Genomic DNA, 15393 nt, shown 5'->3' on the forward strand with positions numbered 1-15393 from the left:
TCCAGCCCAGGGGCTGGGTTCACTTCCCTTTCCCCAGCTTCTCCTTTTCTATATAACTCAGCCATTTTTGCCTGCTCTAGATCCTCAGCTCTTGGTTCTTGGTTCCCTTTCTTGCCCTCTCTCCTCTTTGCTCTCTCTTTTCTTCTTTTCTCTTCCCAGCCTCCCTAAGCCATGGCCTGGTTCAGTCTGGACCCTTCTAGATGCCTCTGCTGAACTCTCCTTCATATCTACAGTAAAACCCTTCTCCTTGACCTTGGAGTGGTCCTGTCTTGAACTGAGTGTAGGGAGCAGACACAAATCAAGTTGGGTGTCCTTTCTTTAGATAGAAACTGTGCTGGGCAGCTTTCTGCTCTGACAACAAACAACTAGGAGAGTGAATTCATAAAGGGTTTTTTGGACTCATTGTTTCAGTTCTGTGATCATTGACCTCATTGCTGTGAGCCTGGGATGAAGCAGGATACCTTTGAAGGGGAGGTAGAAGAGATGGGGTCCTATAATACTTGAGGAAAGAATTCCTTCCAGGACCTAACTTCCTCTTACTAGCCTCCATCACCTTCTAACAACACCATGCTTGTTAATCCTTTAACACAAGAGCCTGTGAGAGATTGTAGATCCAGGATGCAGAATTATTGTTTGGGACTTGCAAATCCTAAGCCAGCCACTAGGAGCTTGCTCTGAAGCCTTATCTCTGCAAGGGTTCCTGGGGACCTCTGTAATGGTTCATTTTGATTGCCAACTGGAATGGATTTAGAATCATCCCAGGGACACAGCTGTGGGTGTGTATGAGGGAGTTTCCACAGGGGTTTAACTGAGGTAGGGTGACCATTGCTCAATGTGGGGAACACCACTCATTGAGCAGGGAACACAGACTGAATGAAAAAGGAGACAGGAGAAAGCCACTTGGGAAGCAGCACTCATCTCTTTGCTTCCTAGTGGTAGATGTGATGTGACAGCTGTCTTAGGTTTCTGATGCCATGCTTCTTCAAATGTGATGGAATGCACCCACAACTAGGAAGCCCAAATGGGTCCTTCCACTCTTCTACTGCTCTTTGTTAGCTATGACGCTCACAATATTGATATTTCTTGAGTCTTCTCCTGGGCCTTGGCTCACAGTAAGTGCTTCCTAACAAAAAGATATATCAAGACACCCAGGCCCATGAAATAAAGTTATATGCCACAGTCAGGTTCCAAGGCTATGGTCATAAAGGAGCCCTCAGGGCTGTGTGTCTTCCTTTTAGCTTGCCCTCTTGCTCTGAACCTACAGAATGGCATTTTGAGATCTCTTTGTTGAGGTTTGTGTGTCTTTATGAAAGTTCCTAGAAGTCACAGAGCTCCTGGGTCTCACAACCCTCCCATCTCCTCCTACCCCTGCAGCCCCACAGCAGCAGCCAGCAGGCAGCTGGAGGCTAATGCTAGGGCTGTTCTGGACACACTTGTTCCTCCCTTCCTGTCCTGCTGCTGCAACCTCAGGCTCATGCTCTTTCTTTTCATCCCAGCCACGGATCATTAGCTTGTAATAACTCCTGCAGCCCTTGGCTGCCTGGCTTAGTTTTCTTTGTCTCCTATCCTTCCTTGTTCCCACTGTTTATCTGGGTTTCAGAAGATGAAATATCTTCAGCCTCCCTTCAGCCTGCGGTGGGCTGGTTATGTCTACGCTTCACCTGCTGACTGGATTTTCATAAAAAGGATATGTGGCCTGCCTCTCAGCATGCTCCAGGTTTTGCAGCATTTAATCAGCCTGAGTCAGAACTGCATCAGATAATGAAGATAATTGTGTGAAGGGTATATCTCAAGATATACCTCAGGTCCTAGGATTCTAATATTTCCAAAGCTGTGCTTGAATCCTAGAACCATGTCATTAAGAAGCATAATGTCTGAGGAAAATTGCAAGTCCCAGGAACCTGACCAAGATCCCAAGAGGGACAGCAGATGAACACACTGTAGACAGCACTATGCTTAGCGAGAGTCCCTGGATATGGACATATTGATCCTTACAGGTCTGGAGGCAGGCAGAGGATGATCCCCTGGGTACTGAGGTTTTGATGCTCACACTCTGGAGGAGGAGGATGTCTTATACTCATTTTATAGATGAAGAACTGTGGCATAGAGAGATCAAGTCACTATGCCCAGGTTTGCATAGTTTCTGATAAACTGATAAGCTGATAGTGATAAGATCTGGGCTCTCTGCAGAGTGAGGATAGGGACAAATCAATCGTTTTAGGTCTAGTTTCTATTACTAACTTGTGTGGCCTAGAACAAATATTTGCCCTGATGCAGCCTCAGTTTCTCCATTTGTACAAAGGGGACAACTGTGTCTCCCTAGCAGTCCTGTAGCAAGGGGCAAATATGAAAGCTCTTTCCTTTAACCCCTGGCACTGTGTTCTGAGGGAGGGTGAGGTACTATGATGGCTTCTTCTCCCTGAAAGCTCCTCCCCTGGGAGAAGCTTAGGCTAAAGGGCTGTCCCAAGAGTCTCTGATGCTGGGCTGGCTCTGGATAAGCTCTGATAAGTCTGTAGAGTTGAGTGTGTAGCACAAGTGGTAGAGTGAATGCTTGCCTAGTTGTAAAGGAAGCCCTGGGTTCATTCCCCACACTAAAGGCACTCCTGGATGGATCAGAAGTTCAAGGTTATCCTTGGCTATATAAGCCTGAAGGCCAGCCTGGGCTACATGAGACCCTTTTTTAAAACTGAACAAGTCCAACTTTACCACTGTGCCCAAACTATATCACTCTTTTAATTAATAATCTGTGTGGGACCAAAAAGTGGGGTCCCACATTCGCTTCGGGTTAGGGCCACTGGGAGAAGTGGGATGCCGGAAGTCTGATTGCATGGACCTCACGGAACCGCCGGGTGGACACTGGACTGTCTGAGAAGCTGCAGGATCCCGCTCCCAGAGGTGAGGAAAAGGCGCAATGTGGGGTTCCTGCGGTCCTGCTGGAGTCTGGCTCTGACTCTTGGCCACCATAGATGCCTCAGGAGGCCATGAAAGAGCCAGATCTGGGGTCCCTGGGCTGCATGGAGTCCAGGGACGGCAGGTTCTTACTCTTGGACATCCCAGATGCTGCTGTATGTCAAGGAAGAGCTGAGAGCAGACTCTCGCACCGGAGGCCGAAGGGAAAAGAGTAGAAGGAAAGCTCAGGCAGGTTACCGTGGGGGAGGAGAGAGTCTGGCCAGTTGCTTGATGGGCTGCTTGATTTGGCTGATAGTCATGGCTGGAGCACTGAGAGACCTCCCACAAATCTGTGTCTTTCTCTTCTCTTTAACCTGTTAGGAAGTGCGGGAGGTTAGATGCGTGGCTCTTTGGAGGGAAACCTGTTCCATTGCTCCAGCACGGCGGGTTCTGGTGAGCAGAGACAGTCTATGGTTTTCAGGCAGAGAGAGGGAGAAGAGTAGAGAAGCAGAGGCCAGCCATGGCCATGTGGAGAGAGGGGGAAGGGAGGAGGGGAGCAGGAAGGTGAGAAGTGAGAGTAAGAACAAGAGGGTAAGAGAGGCAAGAGAGTAAGGAGGGGGCTAGCAGCTCCTTTTATAGTGAGCTGGGCTACCTTGCTGCTGCCTGGTAACTGTGGTGGTGGAGTCCACACCGAATACCTGGAGTTTGGGGCATTGCCTACGTGACTAATGGCCACACACCTCTCTGCAGGGCTGTGGGAGGCTGTAGTTGCAACAGGAGCCAGGGACCCAGGAGGTGTGGCCAAACTCCTACCGACCCTTGAAGGTGGAAGTCACCGCCCACCAGGTCGGGGCGGGGCGGGGGCGGAGCGGGGGGAGTCGCTGTGCACCAGGGCGGGGCGGAGCAGGGGCGGGGGCGGGGGAATGGGGGGAGTCGTGCTCGACTGGGACCAGACTGCACAGCTCACCACCCCACAAATCTGTCTTTCTCTTCCCTTTAACCTGTTAGGAAGAGCTTCAAGCTAAGAACAAAACAGTGTTTATGTAACATGTCTCAGCCACACTCTGCCCTGCTGCATTCTAATTTTAAATAGTATATCTCAGAATAAATCATTGTTGCTTGAGCCAGGTGTGAAGATGCCGGGGCGGCATCCTGCCTCTTAAGAACTCTGGGAGTGTCATGTTTACATGTTACAGAACAGGTAGAAGTAGGCAATGAGTGGCTCCATGCCTACCGTCCTCAATTCTGAGATTCACAAAGTCTGAGCTCACTCAACCTTACCAGTTTTTCTGTCTGGTAGCATGGTCCACTTGCCCCACATGAAGAGATACCCTTCATTACAGACGATCTTTTGGACAAAAGATCAAAGAATGGAGGAGCAGTAAGGGAACTAAGGAAGAAGTCTAGAGAGAACAGGAGTGGATGGAGGAGCAAGAGAGAGGAGAGAAGACAGACCATGAGATGGCTAGATCCCTATTTTCATTTTGTTTGTTTTAAGGTGGTGTCTTCTTATGTAGGTCAGGATGGCCTCAAACACATTGTCTTCCTGCTCCAACTTCCTGAGTACTGGGACTCAGGAGTATATTGTTGCCCTCATGCCTAACTCCCCTGAGGAATTTTTGAATGCTTTACAGAGTGTGGGGTAGGTTTAGGTCATATAAAGAGAGCTCAGGCCTAGAGCTGTGACACAGGGTGGGATGCAGCACAAGGTGAAAGGGTCAAACATCTCACATACACACAAAAATTGTCTATGAGCTCGATGTGTTGGTACACATCTGTTATCAGAGCATTTGGGAGGCAGAAGCAAGAGGACGGTTGAGTTGGAGACCAGCCAGGTCTATTTAGTAAGACCCTCTTCCCACCTATCAACCCACAAAACAACTCTCCAGTCTGTGAACTAGGATCTTGAACGTGCTGGGTGAGTGTTCTACCACTGAGTTACATCCCAAACTTAATACTTTGATTTTGCTGTTGCTGCTTTGAAACACACATTGCTATATCATATCAAGAAATAAAGGTAGAAAAACACATGGGAGGTGAACAAAAACCCTTACATGTGGGCAGCAGACAAAGGCTCCACAATGCCCCTAAGAGCCTTGTTTGCAATGGAACACTCAAAGCAAACCCGGAAGCAACTCAAATTTTATCAGAGGTAGAAAGCACAAATTTTTTTTTTTGTTTTGTGGCCTAGTTATATGTGGAAAGAATATACAGCCATGAATCAGCATCCAAATCAGGCATGCATACAGTACATCTCACAAGCAAGCAATGTACTGAGGAGCCCTCTGTCTACTGGTAACACACTTGATGCAGAAACATGAGAACCTAAGACAATGAGAATCCACAGAGCCTACATAAAAAAGAGGTGGCAATGCGTGTCTGTGATTCTAGCCCTGAGAGGTTCAGACAAGATGACCCGTGAGGTTTACCCGCCAGCAAGACTAGCTTAATCAGTGAGATCCAGGGCAATGAGTGACCCTGGTTCATAAAGTCAGGTGGGAAGCATCTGAGCAAGGATACTGAGGCTCCCCCTGGCCTCCACATGCAACTGCCCATTCAAACTCAAAAACAAAAACATGGGAGGTAAGAGACTTGTGTGAAGATGAAAATATATAAAAATCAAAGTCTATAATGATGCAGCCATTAATATTCATAATACGGTTATAAAATAAAATATTAACATAAACAATTAGCCAGCTTGTGGTAGGCCTTAGCTGTAAGGGAATGTGGGAGCTGTGAGGAGACAGGGTACAGTGCTTCTAAGTAAGTGCCTGTGGGAGTCAGCAGTAGCAAACTTTTCTCTGAGGGAACAAAGCTTGATTCAGTGGGACCAGCACTTCCTGGGACTGGCAAGAAACTCAGAACTCTTTTAACTCTTAGAGGCCAAAGCTGATGGCTTCTGGCAGTTAATTCCTGCTGCTACAGCAGGGGATTAAAAAAAGGAGGAATTTAACTACTTTGGTTGGTGGTAAGAAGCTCTTAGCTCTTTAACTTAGGGGCATGGCAAACTGGCAAGAGTCTTGGAGCTCATTAACTCTTTGTGATCTGGCAAGAAAGAAAAGTCACACACACACACACACACACACACACACACACACACACACGATAAAGCAGAAAGGTACTCTAGCCCACAAGTATCATCAATTTCACATGTACATGCATAAAAACATCATATATATACACATACCTACATATACACATACATACATACACATATATACATATAAACAAATATATATTTATATATATATACAGTCAGTGAATGGAGCAGGGCCCCAAAGAGCTGACTCTCACCCTTTATTTTTACTCTCAGCTTTTATACCTTTTCAGACAAAAATTCTCTATGTAAGAAAAAAAATTAACTTGCAGATAAATGTTACACAAGAGGGAGTTACAGCAAGACAATTGACTACATGGTTTTCTAAACATTTTTATATTCCGTAAGTTCATAGAAAGTTCAAAGCAATAGTTCACGTCGTAGGTCAATAAGGTTTAAGGAGTTATATTAGAATGGTTTACATGTCTTTCCCTTAAGACTTTTACATGACTAAACATTCCTTATCTATTTTCTAGCTCCACAAGTTCCTTGTAAGTTTAAAGCAATAGTTTTTTTGGTTTTTTGAGATAGGGTTTCTCTGTGTATCCCTGGCTGTCCTGGAACTCACTCTGTAGACCAGGCTGGCCTCGAACTCAGAAATCGGCCTGCCTCTGCCTCCCAAGTGCTGGGAATAAAGGCGTGCGCCACCACTGCCCGGCAAAGCAATAGTTTTTAAGTAAGGTTTTTGTCAAGAAACAAATCATCTGTCTTGTGTCTTATTATTTTGAAGTCTTGTATAGATAAAGTAGTCAATCATTTATTTTCTGTTCTTGCATCCATAATAAATTGCCCAATCATATTTTATGATCTTAGTTAGCAAGATTAGTGGCCTCGTTCCTAATCTAGAAGGAATGTTTCCCTTGACTGTTCCAAGCCTATTTCTTGTCTCAGTGTTTTTAGGTTGTAACATAGGAAGTTTTTCAGAACTCTATTCAGATTTTTTTTTAATTCTACAGGAGGTTTTAAATTATTTGAATCACTCCAGGAGTTCTATAAAATCATTATCAGGAATTATGAAATCATCAATTCATCTAAACAGCATCATTATGTGAAAGTACATCTTCATATTGATTGTGTAGGAAATCTGCCCAACAGAGTGAGTAAATGCCCAGGGAACTATAGGCAATGAGGGTTTTTCTACGCCATGTCAGATAAACGAGGAATATAGCATGGGAAGGCATATCAGCACAAAGCAATCCTAGGACGAAGACCCTAGGGTCCTTGCCTCTTTAGAGCATACCCATCATAGCCATGGTGGGGAGATGGTGGGCCACTCCAGAAAGCTCACTTGCTTATCACAGCCTTCCCCTACATGACTTCTGCCAGGTTCTAGGGATCAAGTTGTCAGACTTTGACCAGCTGAACCATCACCTTGGCCCCACCCCTCAGGCTCTTATAAGGCCACTGAGCCCATCCTCTAGGGCAGAGCTCTCTGACCTATCACCTCATAAATGTCTCACCACTTAATGCTGTTGCTGAGATTGAGTTTCATTCAACATTAACTCTCATCTCTCTTAGCATTCTTCAGCCCTCACCCTCCCCATGATGCTTCCTTCATGTTGTAACTTCACAGATGTGCCAGGACCCTTCTCGAATGGGGATCTTTGTATCCCTGCTTTCACTCTGTTTATTCCCGGTCAGTGTTTTGCCTGAGCCCGGCTTAGATCCCCATTTCCTACCCTACTTTCCTCCCCCAGGACTATGGTCTGAATAGGGAGCTTTGCCTATCTATAAATCGACAGGGGATTTCCAAGGGAAACCATTAAAAGATGGGGCTTTTGATTATTAAATGGAATGAGAAATTAGTGCCACTGGATGGATGTGTAATTTGGCAGGCAACAGAGAGAAAGCACCTGTAGTCTCAGTGACAAACTCATTTTGCCTCCTGCCTCCTGCCTTCTGCCTCCTGCCAGCACCAGGCACAGCTTCTCCAGGCTTTCCTCCTAGGCTGGCTAATCCTGTGTGCTCTCTAGAGGCAGAAGTCCCAGCAGTTCACTATTACTGCCTTGTTTTAATTGGTTTATTTTCTATTCACTTTTTTCATAAGGTCTCACTATGAAGTTCTGGCTGTCCTGGAACTCCCTATGTAGACTGGCTGGCCTCAAACTCATAGAGATCCACCTGCTTTTGCCTCCTGAGTATTGGAAGTAAAAGCATGTGCCACCACACCTAACAATTCATAAACGGGCAAAGAATAAATTTTGACTGCTACATGATCTCAGGGACATAAGTGCTACTATGAAAACAATGGGGGACACTCCAATCACGGTTCCCCTCTCCCACTATGATTTCTCAAGGATATTCTATACATTATTTCACTTGACTTAAAAGACTGTTTTTTTGTTGGCCATGAGGCCATGATGAACATCGTAGACAGGATAAAGAGACTAGAAATAGCTTGGGCATTCAAGATCCCTGACCCCCAGGAGAAGAGATAAAACTGATAGGCAGAAATTAGTCTTCAAAAACAAGACTCTGCTATGTATTTAAATTAAATGGCAATTTATTGGGTATACTGAAGAGGAATCAGAGTCTTGCAGTCATGGTGGGTAGCTTTAGAGTTCCAGTTTACACATCCTCATTCAAAATGGGTGTCTGTAAGGAAGACTGAGACTCAACAGTAACTGATGACTGTGGTAACAAAATAAGAATTTTAGAAGTTCGTTTTCTTTTAAAAAACACAGAAATGTTATAGAAATATGTTTTTGTTTTTATCCCGGGTATAGGATATGGGGCTGCTTCAGGCTGCTCACACAGCTGACTATGGTTTACCGTGCATTCTAGCAGGGGTATGATTTTTGCCAGCAGCAGAGAGTTTCTGTGATTGTGTGGCATTGGGAATTCTGAGGACTTTTCAGAAGGCATGTAAATGCTAGGGCCCTGAGGGCAGAGTGGGTTATTGGTTCAAGTTTGTTAAGTAGTTGTGAGCAAAAGAGAGAGAGAGAGAGAGAGAGAGAGAGAGAGAGAGAGAGAGAGAGAGAGAGAGAGAGGAAGAAGGAGAAGAAGAAGAAGGAGGAGGAGGAGGAGAAGAAGAAGAAGAAGAAAAGAAGAAGAAGAAGAAGAAGAAGAAGAAGAAGAAGAAGAAGAAGAAGAAGAAGAAGAAGAAGAAGAAGAAGGAGAAGAAGAAGAAGAAGAAAGAAGGAAAGAAAGGAGGAAGGAAGAAAGGAAGGAAGGGAGGAAGGAAGGAAGGAAGGAAGGAAGGAAGGAAGAAGAAATTAGATATCCTGATGATAAAAATCAAACTTGCCCCAAGGAACTAGATGTCCCCAGTCAAAAGAAGTAGTATAATGATAGCATCACCTTCTTTCCTCTCTATCCCTTTTTCTTTATCTAGTGTTAGGGGGTTGCAAGAGTAGTAAAAGGATGGAGAAGGATGGAAGAAAGAAGAACCCACAAAGTATCCAAAGACTACAAGTGGCCTCATATACAAATTAGCACATGAAAGATAGAGGTACCCTGAGAATGGAGAGTGACCTAACCAGGGAAAGAGTGTTACAGAGGGGCTGTGAATGTGGAGAAGATGTAACAAGAGGAAGGAAACATTAGCATGAGGTCCTCATGGATGGAGTCTAGTCAACAGAAAGTTGGAATAGATGGAACATGAGCAGCTTGGGAATAAATTGGAAGGAGTGTCCTTTTTCATTGAGTTTCCTTGCCTTGAAAATAAAGCCATGCAGAGTGGCATGCACCTTCAATTCCAGGACTTGGAAGGCAGAGACAGATGGTTCTCTGAGTTCAAGGCCATTCTGTTCTACAGAGTAAGTTCCAGGACACCTAGGATCATAAAGAGAAACAAAGAAAGGGGAGTGGGGAGGGCATATGTTCCAGAACTAGCTGAAGGTTCTACATGTACTAGAGCCTATATTTGTTCCTATATTGAGAGTTGGGCCTATTTTAAATGTCCCCATGAAGCAGTCATAAGTTATTCACACTGTGAAGGAAAACAAAACAACTAAACACTAGGGCAGCTGAGCCCTGGAGATCATGCTGTGGCAGAGCCCAACCTGCCATTCCCTGAAACCCAGGTGTTATCTTGGGAGCCACTCACCCCCTGAAGGTGTGAAGGCTGCAGGACAGAGGGAGTTCTGAGTTCTGGTCAAAGCTCCAGAGAGTGAGCCCTAAGAGTGCCTGGCTTGATGACTGCTGGGAAACTGGAGTGGCCATAGGGTCCACTTGGCTAGCCCTGCCAAGACCTGCCAATACATGTCTGGCCAAGAACTTTCATTCTGCCTAAGGTCAAAGCAATACATCATGGTAGTCCAGGTTGTAAAATAATTACAGGGATTTTATTTCCCTTCTCTTTTCACATCAGCTCCTGTGTACTTCTAGTTAACAATACTGCAGTTCCTTGTTTAGGAAACTGAATAAAAAGAATAGAGTAAGGACATGACATTTCTATGGATGGTGGAGGAGAAGGTTTATTGTGGATATGATGGAGAGCACAGCCAGAGGCATCCTGAGAGCAGAGTGAACTTGGCCGGCAGACTGAACCAGGCCATGTGGGCATAGGAAGTGGGGAGAGCCAGAAGCCAAGAGGCCAGAAGATGAGGAATGAAATGGCTAGCTTATATAGGGATCAGAGAGGCTGGGGGAAGGGAAGCCCAGCCCAATGCTAGGGTTGGAGAGTTTAGGATAGGGATAAGATATGACAACCAGAATGACTTTGTATCAGGTAGAGTCTGCTTTGATATGTTAAATGGGTGCCTCAGCCATTTTTCCTAAGTTTAAGACCCAACACAAACCAGGGATTGAATTTCACAATCACTTGTACAAAGCTGCAGAGCTATTGCTCTGAGTATTTTGCTTCTTTGGATCTTAACATAGATTTCAATTGTATAAATTATCTTGTCTCAGAGAATTGAGAGAACCCATGGTTCTCTTTCTCTCACAGTCTCAGCCCCTTGGGTAAGATGGCTAAACTCCTACCTCCTGGTTCTATTTGCCTTCTCTGAGGGTTAAGCCCCTCACATTGTGTGCCACCAAAGCCAGCAGAGTAACTAAGATAGTAACTACAGTGAGAAACAGTAGGCGTTCAGCTCAAAATGATTCAGTTCAAACTTTGAGTCTGACCTCAAGTATTTATTTTAGGTATATTTAAGCAGAGCACAATTTGGTGAAAATTTTCTGATGATAATTAATGCAATGCAGTGTACACAATAAAGCTTAATACACAACTACATCAAAATTCTTTGTAAAATACATATAACACCATCCATAAAGATGGGTTCTGTAGATTGACTAAGAAAAAAAAGCTCATAATAAAGGTCTGAGTAGGATCTGGTGTGGTCTCAGCCACACACATAGTGCAAAGGTCACCAGGTTATTAACCACATCCTCTCCCCAGCCTTCTGGGTAGAAAACAGGTTATACATCTCCCGCTTTGAAGATACAACCCTGCGTGTTTAACATCCCTGGTTCCCCTAGTGTTTATCTGTGAGCTCAAGGCCCTACATGCCTCCTACACCCCAACTCCACATTGATTGCCTCTTCTTCTTCGACTATTATTTTATACATATATGTATATATATACATATATATATATACATACACATATACACATACACACACACACAAACTTGCTGAGTCTATTTTTGTTGTTTGTGTGTATATTGTTTCAGGGCTAACCACTCTGCATTGGACAACCAATAAGAGGTTCATCTAGGGGCTGGCGAGATGGCTCAGCGGTTAAGAGCACTGACTGCTCTTCCAAAGGTCCTGAGTTCAAATCCCAGCAACCACATGGTGGCTCACAACCACCCGTAATGAGATCTGATGCCCTCTTCTGGAGTGCCTGAAGACAGTTACAGTGTACTTACGTATAATAAATAAAATAATCTTTAAAAAAAAAGGGGGTTCATCTGAAAGAAAAGTCAATTCCCTTTCTCCCAGCAACCATTAATTGCCTGTAGTTTTTTGTCTAGGGTGGGGTCTTCCCAAATTTTTCCCAGTCCACATTAATGTGTCCATTGATATTATCATTGTTCTGCTATTATTTCTGCAGACATTTCTAGGATAGACTGTTTTACATCAGACTTCCTGGTGTTCTAGCTCTTAGAATCTTTCCACCTTCTCTTCCATGATTTTTTCTGAACCACAGATTCAGATGCTGTGATTTAGATGTATCTGCTGAGGCTGGGCTCCCAACAATCTGTTGATCTTTGCATCATATCCAGTTATAGTAGTGATGGTCTCCATTTGCTGTAATTTTTCTCCATTTTTCTTTGATGGGGGGTGGGAGTGGCCATATTTCTCTAGGACAATTGGATGGTACACAAAGAAGGTCACACAAAGTACGTTACTGGCTTTTTATCAATCAGTGTCAGCCTTTGTTGTGGGACTGTTTCCTGGGGAAATGTGATCAAATGTCTCTTTACTCCAGAAAGTGCACCATGACAGACCACAGTTACAACTGTGTCAAGTCCCCTTGGTGAACCAATGAGAGTATTGAGGTTATTTATAGGAACATGGGTGACTCAACAACATCCCAAGGTTTTCAGGTTATGGTTGACTTTTAGGGGCCAGAGATATACTTTAAAAAAAAACAAACAAACAAACAAACCATCTTTTAAGTCCAAGACAGTGTTAAGTATGCCTGGTGATAGCATACTTAACAGAGTATATGGGTCAGGGACTGTGGGGTGAATATCCTCCACCCTTTCATTGACTTCCCTTAAATCTTGTACTGGCTGGTAGTCATTTGTGCCTTATTTCCATACATGAAGTAGTGGAGTTTTCCAGGGGGACCTACAAGGTACTAGGATTCCTGTTTTTCTCAATCTGTTCATTTAAGTTTTGACTATGTGTCAGGCTTCCAGGCTCATGGAATACTTACACACCTGTATGAGCTTCACCAAAGTTCTGAGCTGGATGAGGACTGGGGCCTGGTGTTTGAGAAGTCCAGGGGGTTGCCTTTGACCCAGACCCTGGGGAACTTGTCTCAAAAATAGGCCAATAGGTTATCATGGCCAGGAGGGTAGTCTGCTACCAGAGCGAAGGGGAAGCGTCAGTACATACTCCTCAGCTACGAAAGGGTGACTAACAGCGCTGCCTTGTTGCCTGTTCTGTTTTTAAATCTTACATTAATGTCCTCCTCATTAAAGGTAATTTGAGCATGAAGTTTGTGTAACAACTATCTTCCCAAGAGGGGGTAAGGATATTCAAGAATAAACAGAGAAGAGTCTGTAGCAGTGCCTTTCCTGAGGTTCACATGGAGTTTTGTTGTCCAGGGGTTTTGTTTAGAACTGGTGGCTCATTGCACCATGGTGCATCTCATGGCTAGATTCCTTGACCTCCAGATAGTGGACTCCCTTGTCTACAAGTAAGTCCGTTGACTTCCTGTCTACTTTCAAGGTTACCCTGGGCTCGAGGAGAGGAGTGATCAGACCCTAACGTACCCAGTCTTTGTCCAATCCTGGGACCTTGGTCTTGCCAGAGCTGAGTCATTTAGGACATTCTTCCTCCAATACCATAATTCTTTATGTTTGGCATATTGGTTTCTTTTTTTTCTTCCCCTTTACCTTTCTTTTTTCTTTTTTAATTGATTTAAGATTTATTGCATTATGATGAGAAAAGATACATAATTTCAATTTTTCTGAATATGTTAACATTTAAAAACATATTTTAAGTAAATAAAAATACATCACATTCTTTCCCTTTTGTACCCCAACTCCTCCCAGAGACCCCCCTTCAATACCTGCCATATCTTTCTTTTTTATTTTATTATATTATTTAAAATTTATAAAATATTGTAACAATAAAAATGAGTATTAAAAAGTTGTTTGATATAAAACAATAATCACTTGAACAGTCTTATGTAGATGCTTGTCTACAGCAGTACTGAAAATACATACATTTTTCTCAATATAAATTTTAAATAACTCCAAACATATTTATGTTTATTAATTAACTGTATATTTTAAAATAATATATCATTATTAGTTTTTTTAATGAACATAAATTGATAGTCTTTTTGCTTGTTTTATTTTTAGTAGAGCTTAAAATCTTGGCTTTTACTGTGGTACAAACCCAAAATAAGAACAATTTTTAGACATTGGAATTCATTGTAATAAGGCTGTACTTCAATGTCCCTCACATCACCAAAGGATTTTACCTCCATCGTAGCTAAGCTGAGAGTTGATAGTTCTGCTGCACCAAGGAATGAATTGTAGGCTTGATTTTTGGATACAGCTTTCCTGCCATGGTCAAAGCTATTTGACTTGAGTGATTGTCTTCATTCTCAGGCCAAAGGGAACAGATTATATTCATTTAAGAAATGGTGTGTGTATTAAGATGGTCTATTGATGAAGTCATTCACCAGCTGTTTCCAAGAACAATGGTTCTGCTTGGGGGGTGGCACAGACATTAGGTGAGGGTAAGAATCTGATTCATTGGCTGTGATGATTTTGAAAAGAATTCATCTTAGAGAAAGAGTAACTTATAAAGTCCTCTTCTTCAAACTTGATACAAGAGTTACAAATGACAAGCAAAGTATTCAGTCTCATCTTTGTTGTTCTCTTACCAACCACCTCCCAAGTTAATTGTCTACGTTTCATTTGGCTATATAAATACTTTTAAAATATGTAAACTGCTCTGAAAATCATAGTATAGTGTAAAAACATCAAATAAACAATACTACTAATAGGGAGGCTCAGATAGGAGAAGCATGACTTCAAGAGCAGCAAAACGCTGTCATGTACAAACAAGCAGAAAGTGTATATGGATTATACAATATTGGGCCTATTTCTCCAATTACCAAATTAGACAGACCCACTGGATGACAGCCAACAAATTTCTAATTCCTCATTATTTTTGAATTTCAATCGATTAGGATATGTTGGTAATATTAATTTTTATATTAAGAGATACTAAGGAGCCGGACTGTGGTGGTACATGCCTTTAGTCCCAGCACTTGGGAGGTAGAGGCAGGAGGATTTCTGAGTTCGAGGCCAGCCTGGTCTAAGGAATGATTTCTAAGACAGCCAGGACTATACAGAGAAACCCTGTCTCGAAAAACCAAAAGAGAAAGAGAGAGAAAGAGAGAGAGAGAGAGAGAGAGAGAGAGAGAGAAAGAGAGAGAGAGAGAAAAAGAGAGAAAGGAAAAGTAATTGTTACTTCCTGTTATTTTTGTTGTTAGAGGTGGAATTACGTTTGTGTACATTTGTTGAAAGATTACTTTCTTGCTTCTTCAAGGGTGTAGTTTTTCTCCTTATGTTGGTGTTTTCCATCTATTATCCTTTGTAGGGCTGGATTTGTGAAAAGATATTGTTTAAATTTGGTTTTGTCATGGAATATCTTGTTTTCTCCCTCTATGGTAATTGAGAGTTTTGCTGGGTATACTACTCTGGGCTGGCATTTGTGTTCTCTTAGGGTCTGTATGACATCTGCTCAGGATCTTCTAGCTTTCATAG

At 43.2% G+C, this 15393-nt stretch overlaps 1 protein-coding gene and 1 long non-coding RNA gene across 3 annotated transcripts in view; one reads left to right on the plus strand and one right to left on the minus strand.

Moving 5' to 3' along the window:
• Bmerb1 (bMERB domain containing 1) overlaps window positions 1-15393 on the plus strand; it is a 122435-nt gene that overhangs the window by 86852 nt on the left and 20190 nt on the right. The gene's annotated exons all lie outside the window — the stretch shown is intronic.
• On the minus strand, window positions 2714-3656 carry LOC116085604. Its single transcript, XR_004116661.1, has 2 exons — window positions 3542-3656; window positions 2714-3263 (listed from the first exon to the last, which is right to left on the minus strand). It is a non-coding gene; the product is annotated as an uncharacterized LOC116085604 (long non-coding RNA).

Source organism: Mastomys coucha, unplaced genomic scaffold, assembly GCF_008632895.1.
Source record: "Mastomys coucha isolate ucsf_1 unplaced genomic scaffold, UCSF_Mcou_1 pScaffold12, whole genome shotgun sequence".
NCBI classification, from domain to species: Eukaryota; Metazoa; Chordata; class Mammalia; order Rodentia; family Muridae; genus Mastomys; species Mastomys coucha.